Source organism: Acipenser ruthenus, chromosome 6 (genome assembly GCF_902713425.1).
Source record: "Acipenser ruthenus chromosome 6, fAciRut3.2 maternal haplotype, whole genome shotgun sequence".
NCBI classification, from domain to species: Eukaryota; Metazoa; Chordata; class Actinopteri; order Acipenseriformes; family Acipenseridae; genus Acipenser; species Acipenser ruthenus.
This window is the reverse complement of record NC_081194.1, coordinates 16,969,846-16,994,711: the sequence shown is the minus strand read 5'-3', so window position 1 is coordinate 16,994,711 and position 24,866 is coordinate 16,969,846. Positions and strand designations below refer to the sequence as shown.

Below are 24,866 nucleotides of genomic sequence, written 5' to 3'. Positions count from 1 at the left end.
ACCGTTTATCATCCCGTGAGAGCAAAAGCAAACAAGTGGAAAACCGACTGTACTACATTGTTTGTTTGTTTGTTTGTTTTGTCTTTTGTTTTTTAACCAAAAACTTTTTGTTTTTTGTCTAATACCCTAACAACACCAAAAAAAAAAAAAAAATGGTTACAGTACATAAAGTAGAAGAACTGTCCAGGTATTTATTTTTACTTTCTCTTATGTAAACAAGAATATTACTGTAGATGTACCATTCACACGGGAATATTTATGCAGCATACTAGATTGTAAAGAAGATTTGAGACTTATGGCTATTGGCCTCCAGCTTAATTACAATTCAACAAACACTTTGTCTCTACTAGCCTGTGGTTGGTTAAAACTGGCTTATGCAGCAGTCAGCAAGCCGTACGGAGAGCTGGACACCAAAAAAGTTTTTATAACTACTGTATGCTGTATGAACTTCAAAAACATTTTCTGTTATTTATTTATTTACTTATGCTCTGCCAGCTACAGGTAGTGAACAAAAAAATGGAAATACCAATGTAAAGTCACTTAACAGGGCGTTGGGCCACTATGGTATCCCGCTCTGGGGAGTTCTTGGCGGACCGTTTTTGATGAAACTGGCTGTCAATTGATCGGCAGTTGCTTGTCTGTTTTGCCTTGCACTTCGAATTAATGCACGGATATCACGTTCCTGGAGTATGCGCTTCCGCCCACTGTTGCCCTTTGCTGATGATGTCTTTCCCTCGGAGTTCCATGCCGACATCACCTTAGACACCGTTGCTCGTGAAACATCAGCAAGTTGAGCTGTCTTGGTCACTGAAGCTCCTGCCAAACGCGCCCCAACAATCACCCCTCTTTCAAAGTCACTGAGGTCTCCTCTTGCAGCCATGCTAGCCGTAACCAAGCCTGTCCAGCATTTTTATACATGACCCTAAGCATGCTGGGATGTTATTTGCTTAATTAACGCATGAGCCACGCCTGTGTGGAAGCCCTTGCTTTCAGTATACTTGGTGTCCCTCATTTACCCAAGTGTTTCATTTTTTTGTTCACTACCTGTATATTTAAACAAAATATATAAGTCAATATTTATTTACGTGTGCTGTATCAGCTGTATTTAAACAACATATATAAAGTCGTATTTACTATCCAACCTTGCCTCATTTATTTTCCTGACTGATTCATATATTAAATATGTACTGCAGACTCAGCCATAGTTGAAAATGAAATGCCCCTCGGGAAGACTATTGTTACCTCCAGGCTTCGGGCATTATATTCACATCGGTAACAATAGTCTTCTCGGGTCAATAATTTCCCACTGTAGCTTTCCTCCAGTCCATATTTACTATATATACAAATATACAGCTATGGTCAAAACTTTTGCATCACCTAGAATTGAGACATAGTTAACAAAAATGAATATCTTTTATTTAACATCATATAATCAAAGAAACTACAAAAATATATTGCAAAAGTCTAAAGTCTACCGGAAGCAATAATAGTGGTACAGTATTTCTTGTGCAATGTTACATTTTTTAATTTTTGTCAATTTTTCGTTGAGTATATTGAAAACTACAAAGTGAAATGTAATTCAGTATGTTAACGTAATATTATTTAGCAGGTTACATTCGACTTTATGAAGCTAAATTAGTTAATTCTACAGGGTGATGCAATACTTTTGGCCATAGCTGTATGTATGTGCCATTTGGCTGGTTAAATACATTTTTGAGAATGGCATTTTTTTCTGTGGTGCACTTTACAGATCTACTATAAATAACTGAGTTGTGGGTGGAAAACCCTTTTTTTCATGCACATTATTTTTTACTTTCAGCTTATTATTGTGGTTATGAAAAAAATATACTGATGTTGATTCTACATCAGGACCGCAAGATTTGTGAATAAGTTATGACTGCATACAATAAAGTGCTGAGATCTGCTGACTTTCATAACATAATTTAAAGAATACACAATCAGTATAATATCAAGTTTGACAATGCACAGGCATTGAGGTGGTTTGGTTTTTTTAGGACAAAAAGCAACTAAATGTAGCTGAAGAATGGGTTTGCACTTTTTTGTCAGAGGCTTTTTTTATTATTACGTTTTTCCAATTTACTTGACATTTAGATTTAAATTGGAAAGTCTCATTCTGGGATAGTTCAGACTTCTATAATACGCTATACAGAAATAAACTTTTAGAAAAAGTTTAGATTGGAGCTGTAGGATGGACTGTCTTTGAAACCTGACAGTTATACTGTGAGGAGACACCTGGTATCAAACATCACTGCAGCTATGTGCTATTTTAGACAGCCTTTTCCTGTCTGTCTCAGTGGACACTGACGCTGGCTGTGCAGTTAATGAAAACAAAAACAAATCATACAGTGTTGTTAAGGACAGCTTGTCAATCCACCATTAATAAAAACACCTTTCACAGCATTAATATATATATATATACAGTATATATATATATATATATATATAGAGAGAGAGAGAGAGAGAGAGAGAGAGAGAGAGAGAGAGAGAGAGAGAGAGAGAGAGAGATATGATACAAGTTAAGATATTGAGATACAAATGGCTCAGTTGTACATTGTTAATTATGTTTATTCTACATCATCACATATATTTTTATTCATGTTATTATAAACGGGCCATGTATTTTTGAAGCAACATATTTTTTGTACTTCTGTTTTAAAAATACTCAACATACATTGTGAGGCCTATTTAACCTCAGCCTATTTAGTTCAGCAATATCTATTTCATTGTTTTTTCTCATCTCCTTAGGAAGACAGCATTTGGTTGAAGGTCTTAATACAAACTTGTATGCACTGTTTCACTTGAATAGTCTCTTTTCACATCAGACCTTCCAAACCAATAAACAAGTCACTTAATTTAACTGTCCCTTACACAATCTGCATTGCACTCTAGCAAATCATTTTTTTTTTTTCATTCACGTTCATGCAAAAATATAATTACATGCCAAAAAGTACAGTATATTTAATTGGACAAAATCACAATTTGCTATAACTGTTAGAATTGTTCATTTTATAAACTTGATGTGTTTATGGAGAAAAAAAAAATTATACGGTGCCAAGAAAACGTTTGTGAACCCCTTCGGATTTTCACATATTTCAAACCTAAAATGTTATTAGATCTTAATCTAAGTCCTAATAATAGATAAAGATAACCTGATTAAACAAATGACACAAAAACATGATACTTTTTCAACATTTATTTATCCACAAATTATTAAACGTTCAATATCCATGTGTGAAAAAGTATGTGAAGCTTTAGATTCAGTAACTGGTGGCATCCCCTTGAGCAGCAATGTCTTCAACTAAGCGTTTCCTGTAACTCTTGGTCAGTCTCTCACATCGGTTTTGAGGAATTTTGGCCCATTCCTCCTTACAGAACTGCTTCGGTGACATTTGAGGGCTTCCTTGCATGGACAGCTCGCTTCAGGTCCTGCCACCACATTTCGATGGAGTTTAAGTCCGGACTTTGAATAGGCCATTCTAAAACACAGAATTCCTTCTTCTGCAGCCATTCTTTTGTAGATCTGCTTGTATGTTTAGGATCATTGTCTTGCTGCATGACCCACTTTTGGTTCAGCTTCAGCTCACGGATGGATGGCCTGACATTCTCCTCTAGAATCTTCTGATACAATGCAGAATTCATGGTTGTGTCAATGATGGCAAGCCTTCCAAGTCCTGAGGCAGCAAAGCAGCCCCAAACCATCACACTCCCATCACCATGCTTGACGGCTGGGATGAGGTTCTTCTGTACGAACGCAGTGTTTGGTTTTCGCCAAACATAAAGCTTTTCATTGAGGCCAAAAAGTTCTACCTTTGACTCGTATGCCCTCGTATGCTCTTTGGCGAACTTCAGACGGGCAGCCATGTTCTTTTTAGAGAGCAGTGGTTTCCTCCTGGCTATCCTTCCATGAACACCATTCTTGTTCAGTCTTTTTCTGATAGTTGAGTCATGAACACTCACATTAGCCAAGGCGAGAGTGGCCTGCAGATCCTTGAATGTTACTCTGGGGTTCTTTGTGACTTCCTTGATGATTTTCCAGTTTGTTCTTGGAGAGATTTTGGTAGGACGACCGCTCCTGGGTAGAGTGACTGTGGTCTTGAACTTTCTCCATTTGTAGACTACCTGTCTGACAGTGGATTGGTGGAGCCCCAAATGTAACCCTTTCTAGACTGATGAGCATCAATAACTGTTTTTCTGAGGTCCTCAGAGATTTCTTTTGATCGTGGCATGGCGTGTATAGTGAAGACCAAACTCACAAAGTTTCTGATCTTTATATAAGGTGGTGCCTCCCAAACTCACCCCTGAAGATCTACCTAATTATTTAAACACCTGCTTCTAATTATCCCCTTAATTGAGCTGATAAAACCAGGGGTTCACTTACTTTTTCATATACCCTGAATCTTAATTACTCATTGTTTGTCTAATTCATACATCATTTTGTTTCAAAAGACATGGAATTGGTTAATATAAACCCTATTGGATATTTAAGAAAAGACTGGTTTTGATTCAAGAAGGCTATCATGGTAAAACTATGGAATTTCCATAATTATCATTGGGGTTCACGAACCTTTTCTCGGCACTGTATATGGTATATGCAGTAAAGAGGAGTGAAGGAAATCAATCTATTGAGTCTACAACTTTCACGGTCTTGTGGTATAATGTTCTTACTTGTTTCTGGTAAGCACTAGGGTTATTTTGTGAAGGGTGTCAATTTGAGGAGAACTATCACTTAAAAGATTACGCAGTATGTGTGCTGTCCATGTACAGTGTGCAATCTGCTTGTCATTTTATATACTGCAGGTGCTCAGAAGGTTACCATGGTCACCCTATGGAACCAGGGGGCTCTTGCCAGCCCTGCCTGTGTAATGGCAATCTTGACCTATCAGCCCCCCAGAAGCTGTGATCCTGTGAGGTGCCTGCCTGAAATGTAGAGAGGGATTTGGTGGTCAGTACTGTGAGAGCTGCTCATACGGGTATTTTGGAGATGCTATTGTAGCCAAGAACTGCCAGCGTGAGTATTCACATAGTATTTATTTTACTAGGCAGTGCTGTGTTTGTTTAGAGCTTTAAGCTCTATCTATCCAGTCATGAAGAATGGTATTCAGGTTCTAGCACATGATTTCCACATTGTGGAGGACCTCAGCCTGTTGTCACATTTTCCAGCCCTTCTTTGACACCAAAGTTATATTTAAATATTTTGACAAACACTAGACGTAATCTGTACTGCACCTCTTCTTAGTTATCCATCCATCAAAATTGTTTATTGTTAACAATGAATGCAGTTGCTGCCGTTTATAACATTTCAACGTAGAAAGCAATATCTGACGATGTATCCTTTTGAATAAAGTACCTCTGATAGAAATGACATTTTTTAAATAACAAAACCTGTTAATAGGTACATTTTTAGCAGGAACTTCCCCCATGATTTCATTATAATATGCTATACTTGCTGTAATGAATCGATCCACCTATCCATCCACCCTTTTCAATTGCCTTAAAAAACAATGTAAATTAAATTGTAGTAATTTATACTGGGTGGAAATAAAGCCATTCTACCCAACTACACTAGCGTGTACAACACACCATACTATATTATTATTTCATTATTATTTGTTTATTTAACAGACGCCTTTATCCAAGGTGACTTACAGAGACTAGGGTGTGTGAACTATGCATCAGCTGCAGAGTCACTTACAATTACGCCTCACTCGAAAGACGGAGCACAAGGAGGTTAAGTGACTTGCTCTGGGTCACACAATGGGTCAGTGGCTGAGGTGGGATTTGAACCGGGGACCTCCTGGTTACAAGCCCTTTTCTTTAACCACTGGACAACACAGCCTCCTACTATACTAAATAATACATTGTACAGAATAATTGTATACCATGTGAGTAAAGCAACCATTTTAAGTCTGTTATATAAAGGCAAGACAGTCTTGCCTATAGAATTCTGTGATCTCTCTGCCTAATAATGCGTGATTATCCTTTATTTTGCAGCGTGTCAATGTAATAGGAATGGGTCCATGTCTGAGGTGTATAACCCACACACAGGCCAGTATGAGTGCAGACAGCAAGTGGTGGGAAAACAGTGCGACAAATGCATGGTGAGTATCTATTTATCATGAACTGATCATACAGGTTATCATATAATTATTACATTCTCATGCTATGACAAGAATATGGTTAACACTATTGTTGAACTGAAGAGCAGCTCCTGAACTCAGGCTCTATTTAAATAGAGACTATTTAAAGCTGATCTAAGACTGCGGCCATAGAGAGGATTTGTGGCGAAAATTGGTGGAACAAGGGCTTCGACAAGAGCCTACCTAGTCGTCTAATAGTCAGGTGCTCAGGTCCGTTCTATGATCGTTTTGTAATGGCAATATTACTGTTAGAATATCTCCTTTCATGCACTTGGGAGAATTTCATTCACCAAACCGGTAGAAGATCTAACTACCCCTGTTGCAAATAGACCCCTCCCTGGGATTTTTACAAACATCAATGCAATAACGAGACTCTTGTGCACAGCTAGATTGTTGTTTTTTAGAACTGCAAAACTGGATTTTCAGTAGTCACAGACCTTTTGGTTTTTGGTAGATGAAGGTGAATAATGCTTGTGATTCACTGACTCAGTTTTTACCCTGTGACCTGTGAAGCCCAACTGCTGGTGGGACCCAGAGAAGCTGGTTTGTATGCCCTGTAGCTGCACCCCTGTCGGTTCTATGTCCCCTCGATGTGATCTGATGGGGAGATGTATCTGCAAGCCTGGCTTCTCTGGGAAGCTCTGTGACCTGAGTAGACAGAACTATGAGCGCAGGGAGACCCGGCGGCCTCTTCTTCAAGTGCCTCTGCAGCAGCAACAGCGCTGGGCAACAAGCAGGGCAGGGGGCTGTCCTCGGGGGGCTTACAGGCCCACCACACTCCCTGGCAGTGGGGTAAAGGCACTGCATGTGTGTTTGTCAATAGCCTGCCTGTGGAGACATAAGTCCATGATCAGTAAATTATAATAATGTGTGAAGTCTAACAAGTCTTTAAACACAATTTAAACGTCTTATCTCATTTCTTTCTTATTCCCTTTAAAATATTAAAGAGTTATTATTAAGAGTGAGCATTATAGCACGAAGGTTTGATATGGATACTACTTGTAATATGTGTTAAGTTCCATTTACAAGTAGATTTATGACCCAGGGTAGGTGAATAAAAATATCAAGACATTGGTGATTATGTTGAAAAACATGTCATGTGACATGTACAACTCAGGGTTTGTTGTAATCGCTACAGGGTGTTCTGTTACATTTTAAATCTCAACACAAAATAGCATAACCCCAAACTAGGCCCCATTGTTTTAGACTTACACATTCTTATCGTTAGTTCAACCTTGTGAAAGGTGTGTTAAAATTGCAAGACTTTTACTTTTATACCTTAGTTTGAGTGAATTGTCAATACCAACGTTAAAACTGAAAGAGCAGATTGAGGTTTCATTCTAAAAATAAATTTCCTGAAATAAGAAATGTAGTAGTAAAACAAAAATGCAATTCTACGCTTACATATGAAAAAAAAAAATGTCCCTATGATTAATGGCTGAAATAATTGCATTATATTAAATGTTAAAAAAAATATAACTACTGTTAGAAACAATATTGGCCAAACAATGCTTAGAAAATCTTCCCAACAATTTTGGATACAGATTTATGGTTTTAATTTTGTTTTAATGTTTTATTTAATTGTGCAGATATGGTCTTTCCATAAAACTGTTCCAGTGAATCAAAGTAAAACTGAGGGGCAAATTAAATCTCACTTAATCTTCCTTTAAAATGGAGTATGATATATTGCACATTCACTTAAGTGCTGCACTTTCTACGGTGTACTTAAAGTGTTGGTTAGAGTTAACTTTGTCTACTTCTTTTAAGATTTTAAAGAGTTAAGTCATGTCCCCCATTATTCTTCTCCAGTCTAGGCTAAATACATTCGGTTCTAGTTAAATGTAATGTCGCTAAAAATCCCAAAACATGCCACCATAAAATAGAGAACAGTAGTTAGCAGGCGTCCTGTCAACAAAGATTTAATAACCTTACTACAAATGAGATCTGGAGTTCTCAAAGAAATCAGCCACGTTCAGATCGTCTCATTTCATAGATATGGCACTCATTCAGTAAATGAGAAAAAATAAAAATCAACCACAAAGGGATGGCTGAAATTACTCTAGATGTATTACAATGGTGCAGTCTTTTAAAAATGTCTTAAATTTGTCATGAGGAAATACCATGAAGAAAGCTCTAACTGCTGCCTGACTATCCAGATACAAATCAGAATCTAGATTTCATGGATCCCAGGACTATTTCATATTGGTCACTTATCAATGGAAGCTATTAATTCAAGTGCTTAAAACTTTTTTCAGTCTTTGAAATGAAGACCCGTACTCTAAGGACTCTGAGAACTCAAGAGAGCATGTACTGGAATGATGTACTGCAGTCAAATCTTTAGAAAACATATGGATTCTGTGATGGGTTGCACACAGAGGACATGGACATGAAAGATCCAAAGAAAGTACTCTTTAATAGCGGGTCTGCTGCAACAAAGGATCAAAAGAATTAACAAACAAAAAAATACATAAATAAATAAACTGGAGGTCGGTCTCTTTCCAGAAGTAAAAAACAAACAAAACACAAACTGATCTTAGTAGTCTCGCAGCAATGTCCACAGGCTCCTGTTCATTCACCGTACCTCCAGTGCTTCTCTTCCAGATTTGTATTGTGTTTCACCACTCCATTCAGACGATCCAAGCAGTCTCCTGAACACAGAAAAAAAAACGATTTATAAAGGATCTCTATTGCGGCCCAGATAGGCCACAGGTGCTGGCCAAACGAGGCAATTGCTAATTAGTAAGCAAACTCTGTTTCCTATGCTAGCAGCACCTGTAGCCTATCATTCAATTAACTCCTCAAACTCATGGCAGGCTGATTCCAAGCCAGCCACGGATCATTGTAGCTGTCCCATGCTGTGTGAACCAGCTTGGTTTCAGCCTGCCACGAGCGCCTCCTGCTGGTTGTTCTGCGAGCTGGCTCACAATGCGTATGATGGAATCATCTCTTTACTGCACCCTTGTTTATCTGATGCTATGATCTGAGTGTCCCTTTTTTGTTGAAACTTTTACGTTCACTCACACATTTGTGAAGGAATGTCTTTTAATTGTGTTTTTGCTTTGTACCGGATTGTATCAGTGCGGTTTTCTGAATCCCCTTTAGCGTAGAGACCATCTAATGTGTAATAATGACCACTTTATTCAAATTGATGGAGACAATCTTCATAAATTTACTCAGCTGTAGTAATAAAAAGGGTTTGAATCCTTTATGTATGTGGCACTATTATTAAACTGCCTCAGCTAATGACCTTATAATAGCACTTCCATCAAAAAAGTGGTTGACCCATTTTTAATATTGCTCTAATCCTGTGTTAATGAATTATGCAGTCCTTTTCACCATTATGCACTTAATATAAAGACAGCCCACCTGTCAGTGTGTGTTGATTCTGCCAGTGTAAATGATACTGGAACCAGTGTTGCTACAATGACACAATGTTCTATACATTACATTGTTAAAGTGTTTTCTTTATTTTAATATTGATGGTTCTGCTTTTGAGCTATGTTCGAACCAACAAACCTGACATCCCTTTTTTGATTCTTCAAAAATAAAAAAATAAAAAAAATAACAACACTAAGAATTAAAATGTGTGAACGTGTTGCAAATTCCATTGGGGAAATTCCCACAAATCAGATGCACATCCGTAGAATAGGAACACACTAACATAATGATGTGTGGAATAATGGAAAATGAAAAAAATAGTATTTTTTTGTGAATGAAGGAATTCACTGACAGTTCATACAAAGCAAAAAGTAAACGTAAAATAACATTATTAAAGGAATGAAACTTTCATGGAACAGGTTAAACTAGTCCATTGCAGGGGGAATAAAGCAAGATAAATAGGCTTGCACAGTTGGCTTCATCTAATCAGATTCTTATAGGGCCATCTGTGATAGATTGGATTCATCCTCAGCACTGCATTTCAGTGTTCTAATTGTTCTTTATTTATTTTGGGCATGCTACAGGAAAATGATTAAAATTTACAGATATAGCCCCAGGCTTCTGTCCCTACTAGAGTGCAATTTTCTTTGCAGATTTAAATCTCTAAGTGACAATAAACTCAGTAGAGCAGTCCATTTTGCCATTTTGTTTATGCCGAAAACATGTAATGAATCTTCATTTTTAAAGTTGACTCACAATATCCATTTGGAATTTAAATGTTCAAGCATGTACTAGTAAAGAAAATAAGATAACAAAATAAAAAAAATTTAAAAAGTAGTACACAAGGAATTCAGAGAAAACTAATTCTGTTTTAAGGAGCTAATTTTGATTACATCAGAAATGATGTACATGCTGTATGATCCTTTTTTAACATCCTAATAAACTAACCTTAATTCAATAGATTGCTAGAGGTGATTGTTTCAGTATCCAGTGTTAATAGCAATCATTTATTTATTTATTTATTTATTTACTATCGTCTAATACACTAGCGCAGTTTGGCATTACCAATTCAGGATGGTCATGAACATATTTTCTGTGGAACATTAGTCTGTTTCTCTGGTGCAAATAACAGTATGTACTCAAATATTACTTTTTTCATTTGAAACACATTTCAGTTAATTTGCTGTAATTAGCCACAACTGCAGTATTAAATAAACTGTTTTTTCATTTTTTCTTATTTAAAAGCACTTATACAAATACCTATATTTACATATAACTACATTTACTGTGTTATGCACTGTTTATGTAAGAACATAGGCAAGCATGTAGTAGATCGAATTATGTTAAAGCATGGTGTGTATGGTTAATATATGGGATACGATAAGTTTTACAGTATTCTTCGGGATGAACAGAGTTTAAGATTTTAGAGGTATGTTAATTCCAATACTAAATGGCTGCTACTTGTGATTTAAAACATTCAAGTATCGTTTGTCAAACCCTGAAAAAATGTTTTGTGTTTGTTCCTTTGCCAGTCGGGTACTTTTGATCTAAAGCCCTCCAGAGGATGTGTGCCATGTAACTGTAACTCCTTTGGATCAAAGTCCTTTGACTGTGATGAAAGCGGGCAGTGTAGGTGCCAGCCTGGGGTGACTGGTCTGAAATGTGATCGCTGTGCCATTGGATACTACAGCTTCCAGGAAGGAGGATGCACTCGTATGCATTTCACTTATTATCCCTTTTTGTGAAAAGCATTATAAAGGATAAGAAAGCCATTTTCTTTTTAAAGTTTGCTTTCTACATATATTGTATTTCATAAGAAGTTATGGTATTGAAGCATTACAAAGCAAACACTGAGTACCCACATTCTTTTAGTATATGTGTACCCTGTATATAACACGTATGCCTGAGCAGCCTTCCATCTCTTCTGTACCCTATAGAAAATATATGCACCTGATGTATGGCAGTGTAGGTGCAGTGTAGGCTGCTCAGGCATACGTGTTTTATATATATAATATGTAACCTAGTATAGCATTTAAAAATTAAATATAAGTAAGTTAATCTATGAACAGCAAACACACATATCGTTGCTGTTCCCTAAGCATTACCTATAACCACACCATCTTTTTCAACATCACTGAATACTTTTACATAAAAGCTATCTTGAAGTTATGAAAATAGCCCCCATAGTGAGTGAATATAGCTTGTCAATGTCTTGTCCTCACACAGCTTGCCAGTGTTCCCATGTTGGTAATAATTGTGATGCAAGCACTGGACAGTGTATCTGTCCTCCTCATACGATTGGAGAGAAGTGTGATCGCTGCGCACCAAATTACTGGGGTCATGATATTATCAGCGGATGCAAGGTGAGTACATGTGAAATATAAATACTGCCTTTGATTTTCATACATACTTCAAGCAAACGACATGCTACCATGTTTGCAGACTTTGAATACTAAAAGTGCTTAATTCTGGGTTATTAAATATGTATTACATGCATGTGAAATGCAGGACTGTTGCAATGTGAACAGACCTTTTAAGTGCTGAACTTGATGATTAATAAGATCATTAAACGGATTGCAATGCTTTATTTATGTAAGTGGAGGATGGGAATGGAGCAGTGAGGAAAGTTACTAGTTTTAAAAGACCATAGGACCATTAAACCCTTACGTTGCTTTTTTTTTTATCTATAGCCTTGTGATTGCAATGTCATGGGATCCCTAACACTCCAGTGCAACTCAGATACTGGCTGCTGCTTCTGTCGCCCTGGTTTCGCAGGGGAGAAGTGTACTGAGTGCAAGGAGGGCTACCGGGACTTTCCACAGTGCATTGCTTGTGAGTGCTCCCTGTCTGGCACAGCATCTCACACCTGTGACACGGAGATGGAAACATGTTCTTGTACTGACCGCACTGGGCAGTGCACCTGCAAGGTAATGCGACTTTATTTCAACTGAAGCATTGCATATTAATCACTACCCTTCAGGATTAATTCTGAACTCCCAAAGATGAACTGATTTCAGATTGGAGAGCTAGTAGTATGCATAAGAAATACACATTTTAAAGAAGATTACTTTTAAACATTTTTTAAAGATTTTGCTTAAATCTTTTATTTAAATTAAACTATATGTATATATATATATATATATATATATATATATATATATATATATATATATATATATATACACAGTGCCTTGCGAAAGTATTCGGCCCCCTTGAACTTTGCGACCTTTTGCCACATTTCAGGCTTCAAACATAAAGATATGAAACTGTAATTTTTTGTGAAGAATCAACAACAAGTGGGACACAATCATGAAGTGGAACGAAATTTATTGGATATTTCAAACTTTTTTAACAAATAAAAAACTGAAAAATTGGGCGTGCAAAATTATTCAGCCCCCTTAAGTTAATACTTTGTAGCGCCACCTTTTGCTGCGATTACAGCTGTAAGTCGCTTGGGGTATGTCTCTATCAGTTTTGCACATCGAGAGACTGAAATTTTTGCCCATTCCTCCTTGCAAAACAGCTCGAGCTCAGTGAGGTTGGATGGAGAGCATTTGTGAACAGCAGTTTTCAGTTCTTTCCACAGATTCTCGATTGGATTCAGGTCTGGACTTTGACTTGGCCATTCTAACACCTGGATATGTTTATTTGTGAACCATTCCATTGTAGATTTTGCTTTATGTTTTGGATCATTGTCTTGTTGGAAGACAAATCTCCGTCCCAGTCTCAGGTCTTTTGCAGACTCCATCAGGTTTTCTTCCAGAATGGTCCTGTATTTGGCTCCATCCATCTTCCCATCAATTTTAACCATCTTCCCTGTCCCTGCTGAAGAAAAGCAGGCCCAAACCATGATGCTGCCACCACCATGTTTGACAGTGGGGATGGTGTGTTCAGGGTGATGAGCTGTGTTGCTTTTACGCCAAACATAACGTTTTGCATTGTTGCCAAAAAGTTCGATTTTGGTTTCATCTGACCAGAGCACCTTCTTCCACATGTTTGGTGTGTCTCCCAGGTGGCTTGTGGCAAACTGTAAACGACACTTTTTATGGATATCTTTAAGAAATGGCTTTCTTCTTGCCACTCTTCCATAAAGGCCAGATTTGTGCAGTATACGACTGATTGTTGTCCTATGGACAGAGTCTCCCACCTCAGCTGTAGATCTCTGCAGTTCATCCAGAGTGATCATGGGCCTCTTGGCTGCATCTCTGATCAGTCTTCTCCTTGTATGAGCTGAAAGTTTAGAGGGACGGCCAGGTCTTGGTAGATTTGCAGTGGTCTGATACTCCTTCCATTTCAATATTATCGCTTGCACAGTGCTCCTTGGGATGTTTAAAGCTTGGGAAATCTTTTTGTATCCAAATCCGGCTTTAAACTTCTCCACAACAGTATCTCAGACCTGCCTGGTGTGTTCCTTGTTCTTCATGATGCTCTCTGCGCTTTAAACGGACCTCTGAGACTATCACAGTGCAGGTGCATTTATACGGAGACTTGATTACACACAGGTGGATTCTATTTATCATCATTAGTCATTTAGGTCAACATTGGATCATTCAGAGATCCTCACTGAACTTCTGGAGAGAGTTTGCTGCACTGAAAGTAAAGGGGCTGAATAATTTTGCACGCCCAATTTTTCAGTTTTTTATTTGTTAAAAAAGTTTGAAATATCCAATAAATTTCGTTCCACTTCATGATTGTGTCCCACTTGTTGTTGATACTTCACAAAAAATTACAGTTTCATATCTTTATGTTTGAAGCCTGAAATGTGGCAAAAGGTTGCAAAGTTCAAGGGGGCCGAATACTTTCGCAAGGCACTGTATATATATATATATATATATATATATATATATATATATATACAGTGCCATGAAAAAGTATTTGCCCCCGTCTGATTTTCTGCATTTTTGCACATCTTTCACATTGTAGTTGGTCAGATTTCTTTGTGGGTTGTAGTAGTATATAGAGGGAGTCGGAGAAAAAATGACACCAAAGTTTGGTGCTTCTTTCATTTGTTTGGTGTGCAAGGTAATCAAACTTGCAATCTTCAGGTGTGAAAAAGTTATTGCCCCCCCTAGTTAACTCAACCCAATTAAAGGGATAATTAGGGTCAGCTGTTTGAGTACTTTGGTTAACAACCAGGCCTGATTTGGGCCAGCCCTGCCCAATATAAATCTGACTAACTTTGGCCCTTACCATCAGAGTGAAGTTGTCAGCACACAGGTTCTAGAGGCACATCATGCCACGAACAAAAGAAATTCCTGAAGACCTCTGGAAAAAAGTTGTTGATGCCTATCAGTCTGGAAAGGTTTACAAAGCCATTTCTAAGGCTTTGGGGCTCCACCGAACCACAGCCAGAGCCATATTGTCCAAATGGAGAAAGTTTGGGACAGTAGTGAATCTTCCCAGGAGTGGCCATCCTGGCAAAATCTCTCCAAGAGCAAGGCGTAAAATCATCCAGGAAGTCACAAAGAACCCTAGAACAGCATCCAGGGATCTGCAGGCCTCTCTCGTCTCGGCTAAGGTCAGTGTTCATGACTCCACCATCAGAAAGACACTGGGCAAAAATGGGATTCATGGCAGAGTAGCAAGGTGGAAACCATTGCTCACTAAGAAGAACATGAATGCTCGTCTCAAGTTTGCCAAAAAGCACCTGGATGATTGTCAAGAGTTCTGGAACAACGTTCTATGGACAGATGAGTCAAAAGTGGAACTTTTTGGCCGACATGGGCCCCGTTATGTCTGGCGAAAACCAAACACCGCATTCCACAGTAAGAACCTCATACCAACGGTTAAGCATGGTGGTGGTAGTGTCATGGTTTGGGGATGCTTTGCTGCATCAGAACCTGGATGCCTTGCCATCATTGAAGGAACCATGAATTCTGCTCTGTATCAGAGAATTCTTCAAGAGAATGTCAGGCCATCCTGAAGCGCAGCTGGGTCATGCAGCAAGACAATGCTCCGAAACACACAAGCAAGTCTACATCAGAATGGTTGAAGAACAAGAAATTTAAAGTTTTGGAATGGCCTAGTCAAAGTCCAGACCTAAACCCCACTGAGATGTGGCAGGACCTGAAACGAGCAGTTCATGCTCGAAAACCTACAAATGTCACTGAGTTGAAGCAGTTCTGCATGGAGGAGTGGGCCAAAATTCCTCCACGGCGCTGTGAGAGACTAATCAATAACTACAGGAAGCGTTTGGTTGCAGTTATTGCTGCTAAAGGTGGCGTAACCAGTTATTGAGTCTAAGGGGGCGATTACTTTTTCACACAGGGGCACTGGGTGTTGCATAACTTTCTTTAATAAAAAATATGTATCAAATGTTTGTGTTATTTGTTCACTCAGGGTCCCTTTTATCTAATATTAGGTTTTGGTTGAAGATCTGATAACATTTAGTGTCAAAAATATGCAAAAATGCAGAAAATCAGACAGGGGGCAAATACTTTTTCACAGCACTGTATATATATATATATATATATATATATATATATATATATATATATATATATATATATATATATATATATATAATTCACGGATCAGCCAGTCTTTCCCTTTTCAATTCACTTTTGTTGAATCTGTACTATGAAAAAAGCTTGTTGAGGGATGACAATCCACTAAATTATTTTTTACATACAGTACTAAGTTACTCAATAAATTGTGCCCTTCACGTTTTTTGGGTTTGTAAATCAGGTAGCAATACAGGGAATACTGTATTACCCATTTATATTTGGAAAAAATGAGAAACTATGAGATGACTACAGTGGTATGTATAAGGCATTTTACAAGAGGCAGCTCTGTCATGTGCCATAGGGCTATATACCCAAAAAATTACAGTAGACTTTTAGAGCTCAACCAACAACCTAGTGCCTCAGAGATCAACGTATGATATCAGATAGCTTGTCATTTTCCCAACATAATCTAAGCACTTTAGCATTGCACATTGCATTGATTAATCTACATGTGAAATAGAGGATGGTTTAATGGGAATAGATTGGCAAAGACTTAAAAACAGCTTTCACTTCAAGGTTGTTTTTCCTTTTCCAATCCAAGATGATAATGAACAGGTGGCTGCTTAGCCCAGTTTCTTGCAGACAGGTGTCCATATTATAAAACCATCAATTGGAACTGGCACTAATTGTGGCAGTTGTCGGCAGCCTCTCAATAGTGGCCAAGTATTAGTTGAGCATGAAGTGTAATCTGCAGTATTAGGGGATTCTTCCAGGACAGAGTGCAAGCAGGGTAGACAATCTGAGCACTGGAAATCATCGTAATAAATAAAAATAAGTAAATAAAATACTAGCTTCGTAGGTTTTGTGGGTGTTCTGAATATAAATATGTATGACATGGCATTCAATTTACTGGCATTTTTTTCTCTTACTGACAATGATGACTTTGACAGTTAACAATGCAGTGTGACATTTTGACAATCTGCCAAACAGCCTGTAATTATTAGTAGTGATGGCTTATATATATATATATATATATATATATATATATATATATATATATATATATATATATATATATATATATATATATACACACACATACACACACAATAGCTGCTGTACCTAACTTTAAATGGAACTTTAAGTTCCAGAACTGACCTTGTAACCCCTTAAAGGCAGCAGTGTGGAATAGTGGTTAGGGCTTTGGACTCTTAACCAGAGGGTCGTAGGTTCAATCCCAGGTGGGGGACACTGCTGCTGTACCCTTGAGCAAGGTACTTTACCTAGATTGCTCTAGTAAAAACCCAACTGTATAAATGGGTATTTGTAGGTAAAAAGTCGCCCTGGATAAGGGTGTCTGCTAAGAAATAATAATAATTAAAGGACAGACAAATGTCAGCTATTAATGAGCAACATAAGGATCCAGTTAGTTTTACTGTACTAGATGTATGAGAGGATATGACTATTTATTGTCGTTTCACACAATTATTATTTTCCACAGCATATTATATTTTCCAAACACTTTCACATATTGGTAGGACTAAAGTTATGTCTCGTCAGGTTCAAGGTCCCACTTGAACCTGACGAGTTAATGTCATATACATTTACTCCATCATCTTCCCCCCTAGACTCCAGTTACTGTATTACTGCCTTTCTGCTACAACTTCAGCATATTGTACATTTACTGACTGTGACTGACGAGTTAAACTGAAAACACAAATATATTCTTAGTCACTTGTGCATTTCTCTTACAGGAAAATGTAGAGGGTCTTCGCTGTGACAGATGTAAGACTGGCACTTTTGGCCTCAGCACATTAAATCCACTGGGCTGCAGTAAATGCTACTGCTTCGGCATGACTACTAAGTGCACAGAAGCAAAGGGACTGATTCGTATGTGGGTGAGTAAGAAACTACTGAAGTGTGTAATGTGTTATGTCATTTCCAGTAGGATCTTGTTAGTCACTTGGAGAGGGGCTATTGAGAGCATTGATTGATTTACATACACTTTGCTGTATGCCATACATTGAACTAGGCAGTCACTTAGAGTATAGGTTCTGACACTTACAACTTTAAAGTCTGTTTCAAAGTTCTTTTCAAAATGGCCACTCTAGTGCACTGATAGTGTAAGAATTATTGCTCACACTGTGAAACAGGTAACACAGCAATAACGATCCATGATGTGGTACAGAACAAAAAAGCCAGAGCACTTTTTGGTATGTTTTTTTTTTTTTAATCGCTCTTCCTACAGTGATTTAGAGGATAGATCTCAAATTCCAGTGCACTAGAGGGGACATTATGAAAAGAGCTTTGAAACAGACTTTAAAGTTATAAGTGTCAGAACCCCGCCGCTTATACTCAAAGTGACTTGTTCAATGTATGGCATACAGCAAAGTGTAAAGTTATAGTTGTAAAAAAGTTGTCAGGATGTTAACAACGAAAAGAAAAATGACAGGTACGTTATTTAAACAGTTGTAGCAACACATGGGGACATATGACGCTATATTTTTTCAGAAACCCGCTACTTACTCTTCAAGTACATTGGTAACACTTTATATTAAGGTGCTGCTTATTAATGTTTTATAAATGTTTTATAAATATATAATATAATGGCTATTGTATGGTTATGAACTTTATTAACACTCTATATTGTATGGTTATAATGCTTTATTAACACAGTATAACATATTTATTAAGTATATATTATGTATTTATAAAAGATTAATAAGCAGCACCTTAATATAAAGTGTTACCAGTACATTTGTAATAGATCTACATCAAATTTTAAAGCACTATACACTAACATGTACCAGAAAACCTTAATTTGCACAGCACTTAAGTTTCATTATTATAAGTTCAGTAATTCAGGTACACAGCAACAATTTAGCTGAATGGGAAAGAATGCTTTGAATTGGTTGTTACATTTAAACTTGGCCTCAAACCTTCTTGCGTGATCGGTTATTATTTCCTGGCAGGAAGCCTAAAGAAAGACAGGCAATTCATTTTTTATTTACAATTACCAGTAATTTGAAAAACATGTACTAAGTTTAAATACACAATTGGATGCAAACAACAAAAAACAACTGTCTCAACTACACCTCCCTATCCCTAGGATGATTTTGATTTCTTGCTCAGAAGACCTGTGTGACAGTGTGAAACCAGACTTCATATCAGGTTACTGTGCTCATGTGATGAATGTAAAAATGATGGAAGATACTGGGTTATCTTTAGTTCAGCCTGATTTAATGTTTTATTTCATTGGTACTGTAGCTCCAGAGTCAAATTGAGAAAAACAAATTATATGGGCTTGTGCTCAGTGTGAACCCCATTTTTTTCATACCAATTAATTAGTGTATTGTTGAATTCAAAGCTTTTGGGGGTATTTTTCATTTCTTTAGGACCTCAGCCTATCTCCAGTTAGCTGTTCTTTCCAACAGCTAGATTCACAGATATTGAATTCACATGGCTTCCTGTTCCCAGTTAAAATGTCCTATTGTCTGTGCTTTCTTCATCCTTTTCAATGCCACCTCCAAATGGCCTTGCAGTAAAAATTGCAAGTTTACATGGTTTCTAAAATCTGTTTTATAGTTAAAAAGGTTATACTCCAAAATCTCCTCAAATCTCAAACATGAAATTTCCCTATATCTCTTGTCACTGTCAATCAAAGCTCTTTTTGTAGGTTTTTAGGGTGTCAAACTTCTGTGTAGGAGAGAATATCAGCACAACATATTAAATCCAAGGTCTGTTTATGTGCTAAGAGTGTTGGTGTATAAAAATGTTTTTTGTCTTACTAAATACTGCTTTACTACAAGTTGCAAACTCTACATATATTTTCTAATCATAAGGAAAAACTTAATTTGGTCTATTGGCACTCTGTCAAAAGAAGGAAAACTTAATCAGAGCTGTTTCCATTAAAGAGTAAGTAACGTGGCACCAAAAATATATAACGTTATACGTCCCCACGTGTTGCTACAACTGTTTAAATAATGTGCCTGTGACAGAATGACTAAGTGATGACGTCAGGACAGATGCAGGAAGAAAACACACAGGCAGTACTGCAGGGCAAAAGAAGCGGTGTGTGCCGTTTATTTAAATAACAAAAATAAAATAAATATTTAAACAAAAACACTGCTCACAGAGCAAAATAAAGGTTTTAACAAAAACAAAAATCACGAACACAAAACACCAAACAAATGATCCAGGTCAGACTGGGCAAATCGCCTTCACTGTTCCTAGATTAGCTCCTCGCCCTGCCACAGTGCCTGTAATTTTGCATTTAAACTCAGTTTGGTACTGGTGAATGGGGTTTGTTTGTGATGTGTCGTGTTTGCATTAAAAAAAGGGGAGGATTAGAAAGCTCCATGTTCTGTGGTCGAGAGCAATATATCATCATATATAAAAAAATTGAAATGAAAAGAAATGTTTCTTGCTCTTATTCAACAGCATTACAATTATCTACCCCATTCAATTTGCTGTTAACAAATACATGTTGTGATAAAGTAGGAAGGTAATCTCTTATAAAAGTTTACCACAGTAAATGTTCACAGTAATTTTATAGTTTTCACATGCTTTTCCCATGGTTGCATTTATCATAGTTTAACATGGTTTGCAGTGTTTTTTTTTTTTTCATAAATTTGTTTTACAACAATCTCTGGGCTTTACAATGATTACCTATGCTTTATCATGCTTTCACTATATTTTATTACACTTTGCTATGCTTTTACTATAGTAAACCTTTACAAGGGATAGTGGAAACAAAGAATAAAAACAGATTGTGATATATTGATTGGTAGCAGTAATCAACGTAAAGTAGTGTTTTTTTTTAATAAAGTACTCTATAGCTTATTCGACTGCAGACCAATATCTTGTTTCTACCCTCCAGCCTGGTGTGTCCATGGAAACCATTTCTAGACATCTTTATAGGCCACTTGAAAACCAGTTTTATAGAAATGGAAACCTCAAAAAAGACACATAAAGAAGTCAGCCAAAAGTGAATCGAATTTTGTTTGTAAAAATCTTCCAAATCTTCAGCTTTATTTATTGAAATTCTGAGTATTCTCCCTGATTCACTGAATCACGAGATTGCAGAAATAGTGAGAGGAACATGCTGTGTTCTTTATGTAAATACTGTGTAATTTGTTTCTTTCCTCTTTGCCTTGTATAATTTAGAAGGACTGACAATTTGTGCATTTTCTGGTTTTCTTTTTATTTAAATGAGTGAAAGCTAATTACATAAGTGGTATGTTTTCTTTATTATTTGACTCACCAGTCACAACTAAAGGTGAGTAAAGACAAACCACATGCACTCATAATCGCATAATCGCATGTCTTTTTTTACCAAACAAAAGGCTCTTTGGTAAAAAAGACATGCGATTGCAGCAGTACAACAAGATGGTGTTTAAGTACAACCCACCCAATCATGGTCAAAACAAGACAAACCAAGGGCCCTGCTGTATTCTTGCAAATATGAATTTAGTTAAACTTCATATTGTGCCTTTTGTTTTACCTAGTTATCACTCAAGCCTGACCAGATGGTGCTACCTCTTGTGGATAAAATGAATCAGAGAAGAACCACCAATGGTGTTTCATTCCAACACCCTGAGATTGTGGCCAATGTAGACTTGGTGTCCAGAGACCTTCTCTCTGAACCCTTTTACTGGAAACTACCAGAACAGTTTCAAGGCTCAATGGTAATTTTCCTATTTTTTTAGCTACTATTTGCTGAGATTTGATTTGACTGGGGCTGCTGCTTTTCTTTATAACGCCAGATAACGCCTTCAGGTGACATAGAGAAATCAAATAATATTTCATGTTAAGCTGATTTTGCTGCAAACAAGTTGTTAACTCAAACTGCTGGATAGGTTTCTCTGAAATGACAGCCCTATTTCAGAATTTACTATAAAATGATGTGCTGTAAACATTTCAGAGCTATGTATCTTGTGGGTGTTGGGGAGTAACATATTACTGTAATCTGATTACATTTTTCAGTAACTTGTAACTGTAATGGCTCCTTTTTAAAGGTAAAGACATAAACGTGGTAATGCATTCCATGTTATGGGAAAAAATAACATAGTTACTGTTATTTACATTTAAAAACAAGGACTACGGCTAATGTAGAGCATGGAAATCAGAAAGAGCTTTAACAGCGCAAAACCAACCTTACACATCACATGAACACACTTTTAATATCATTAAATGAGGGGTTCGATTGCTGGATCTACAAAGAACATTACAGCTGTAGCCTGACCCAACTAAACCAAAATATCTCTTTAAAATGTAAACTTTGCCTGAGGGGTAACTATTTGTAACTGTAACTGTAACTAGTTACATTTTTTCAAAGTAATAAGTTACTGTAACGTTACAGTTTTGTTCAAGTAACTTGACACTGTAACGGATAACTTTTTAAAAGTTACTTCCCCAGCACTGCTTGTTGGCAATTTATATTCCTTGAGCTACAACAAAACCTAGATTGCACCAAATTTTTAAACTTTGGTTTCCAAATGAAGCTGCATACGTGCCAAGAGTTTATGAAAAAAAAAATGAATACAACAAAATAAGCATTAGTTAGTCTGAGCCCCCAGTAGTTTCATAGAGGCCACACCATGTTGTGATAATACACTGATGTTCAATGTAATGTGCCCATGCAGTGTGTTTTACATGTGTTTCTAAGTTTCTCTTTTTGTCCCCTCAGATCACAGCCTATGGAGGTAAGCTAAATTATGCCATTTACTTTGAGGCAAGAGATAAAACAGGGCGTTCCACCTATGAACCACAGGTTATAATAAGAGGAGGTGCCAATAAGGATAAAGTTATCGTACACCACATGCCTGCGCTTCAGATTGGCCAGCTGACCAGACATAAGATAGATATGATTGAGGTAAAATAACAAACACAAAAAAGTCCCATAATAACAGTGCAATGTGTACTCATGTAATATATATCAATACATTTTTCATTGTTTTCAGAACATTTGGAAGTTCCATGGCTCCAGTGATGTCAGGACCATGACTCGGGAAGACTTCATGGATGTTTTGTTTAATATTGAGTATATCCTGATCAAGGCCTCTTATGGAAACTTAATGAGACAAAGCAGGTAGTGTTATTTATTTTTATTTTTATGTAAAGTATATATTGGATCTGTTGCATACCTACAATACAAATTATTTAGCAATAGTGGACTGTTTTAGTGGGTAATTAAGTTTGACATTCTTTCAATATGGTGCAAGGTGTTCAAACATTCTCCCCTTTACGTATTCAACGTAATGTGAAAAGGCTCTGTAATCTGTTCAAACCATAAAAACAGAGTAATTGTTTGAACAGATAATGTATATAGTACAGTATCCATATCTACCAGTATAAGTTATACGGAGACATTTTCTGCAAAAAGCTGTTTTTAATAATAATTAGTTTTAACTGCCGATATACTCACGCTTTCAATAGACATGCGATAAAACTGGTGAATACTACAATACATGTAATCTTCAACTATAACACTGTTTTGATTTGTGGACCTCAGAAAAAGTTAATTCCGTCAAATGTGACCCTATAAAAGTATCTTATCAAAGCATTTGTTCTTACTACAGTTAATAAGTATTCCTATTCCTTATTCAGCATCTATAAAGTGAATTTAAGGATAATCAGTCTTGCAGTTTTTGAGACCAGATTTCTTACTCACACATATAAAATTATATTGTATCTGTATAGTGACAGTAGTACTAATAAACCTATTATCACCCAGAATTTCAGAGATTTCCTTGGAAGTAGCTGAGGAAGGAGAAAGCACTTTTGAGAGTGAGCGTGCCTACCAGATTGAGAAATGTGAATGTCCCCCAGGCTATTCTGGACTTTCCTGTGAGGTAACTGCAACTACACAAAATGTGCACCTTTCCATTATGCAGAACATGATTGTCTGAACAAAAATGTGCGTCACCAGAGAGGTTTAGATAATTCAGTGTCAACCTTAGGTTATTTCTGGGTGTCCTTTTCTCCAGAACTAGTTATTTATCATAAACAAAGTTTGAAATGTAGAAATATTGTCATATATTCAAGAACTTGTGTTGTGTATTTAAAAAAAACAAACATTTGAAATAATAAATTAATATTATTTTATTATAATATTTGTTAATCCTACCCATTGTACTTCTGCAAATTAATGTTGTTTGTCCCATTCACCCTTCTATATACAGTTGTAAGTTTTTTTGTTCTCATATTACAATATTAAAAATTAAGTTGATGTTGTGTGTACTCAGGAATGTGTTGCAGGGTATTACAGACTGTCTTCGAGAGTCAGCAGTAAAGCATCCAGCTCTGGTATTGGGAGCTGCGTCCGGTGTCAGTGCAATGGCCACAGTGAAATTTGTGACCCCGAAACACCCATCTGTCAGGTGCTTATTACTATTACTTACTTTCCAAAATGTATGCCTTGGTAGACATTTTTTATCAAACAAAAGTCATGAGCTGGATGCTGAACATAACATTACATGAATGTTTGCATTTATGATGATCTTTCCTCCTCAGAATTGTCGTCACAACACTGTTGGGGACCGCTGTGAGCGATGTGCTCCTGGATTTTATGGAGTAGTAAGAGGCTCCCCTGATGACTGCCACCCCTGTGCCTGTCCTCTTCCCATCCCCAGCAACAAGTAAGTGTCTGTGTGGTGAAGCTTCCTTTATGAACCATTGCTGTTCGTCACTGTATAGTCATTGTGGCATATGGCTTAGCGTGTTTTCACTAACTCACCTGCTATTATTATTTTTAGCTTTAGCCCAACCTGTGTCATGGAGGGATTTCATGATATCCGTTGTACTTCCTGTCCATCAGGATATGAAGGGCAGTACTGTGACCGGTAAGGAACGGTTAGACCATCACCACAGTAAGGGTTTGGTA

General features: G+C 37.1%; 1 pseudogene; it reads left to right on the top strand.

Annotated features, from left to right (window-relative positions):
- Positions 1-24,866, top strand: part of LOC117411262 (laminin subunit alpha-2-like) — a 67,381-nt pseudogene that overhangs the window by 2,639 nt on the left and 39,876 nt on the right.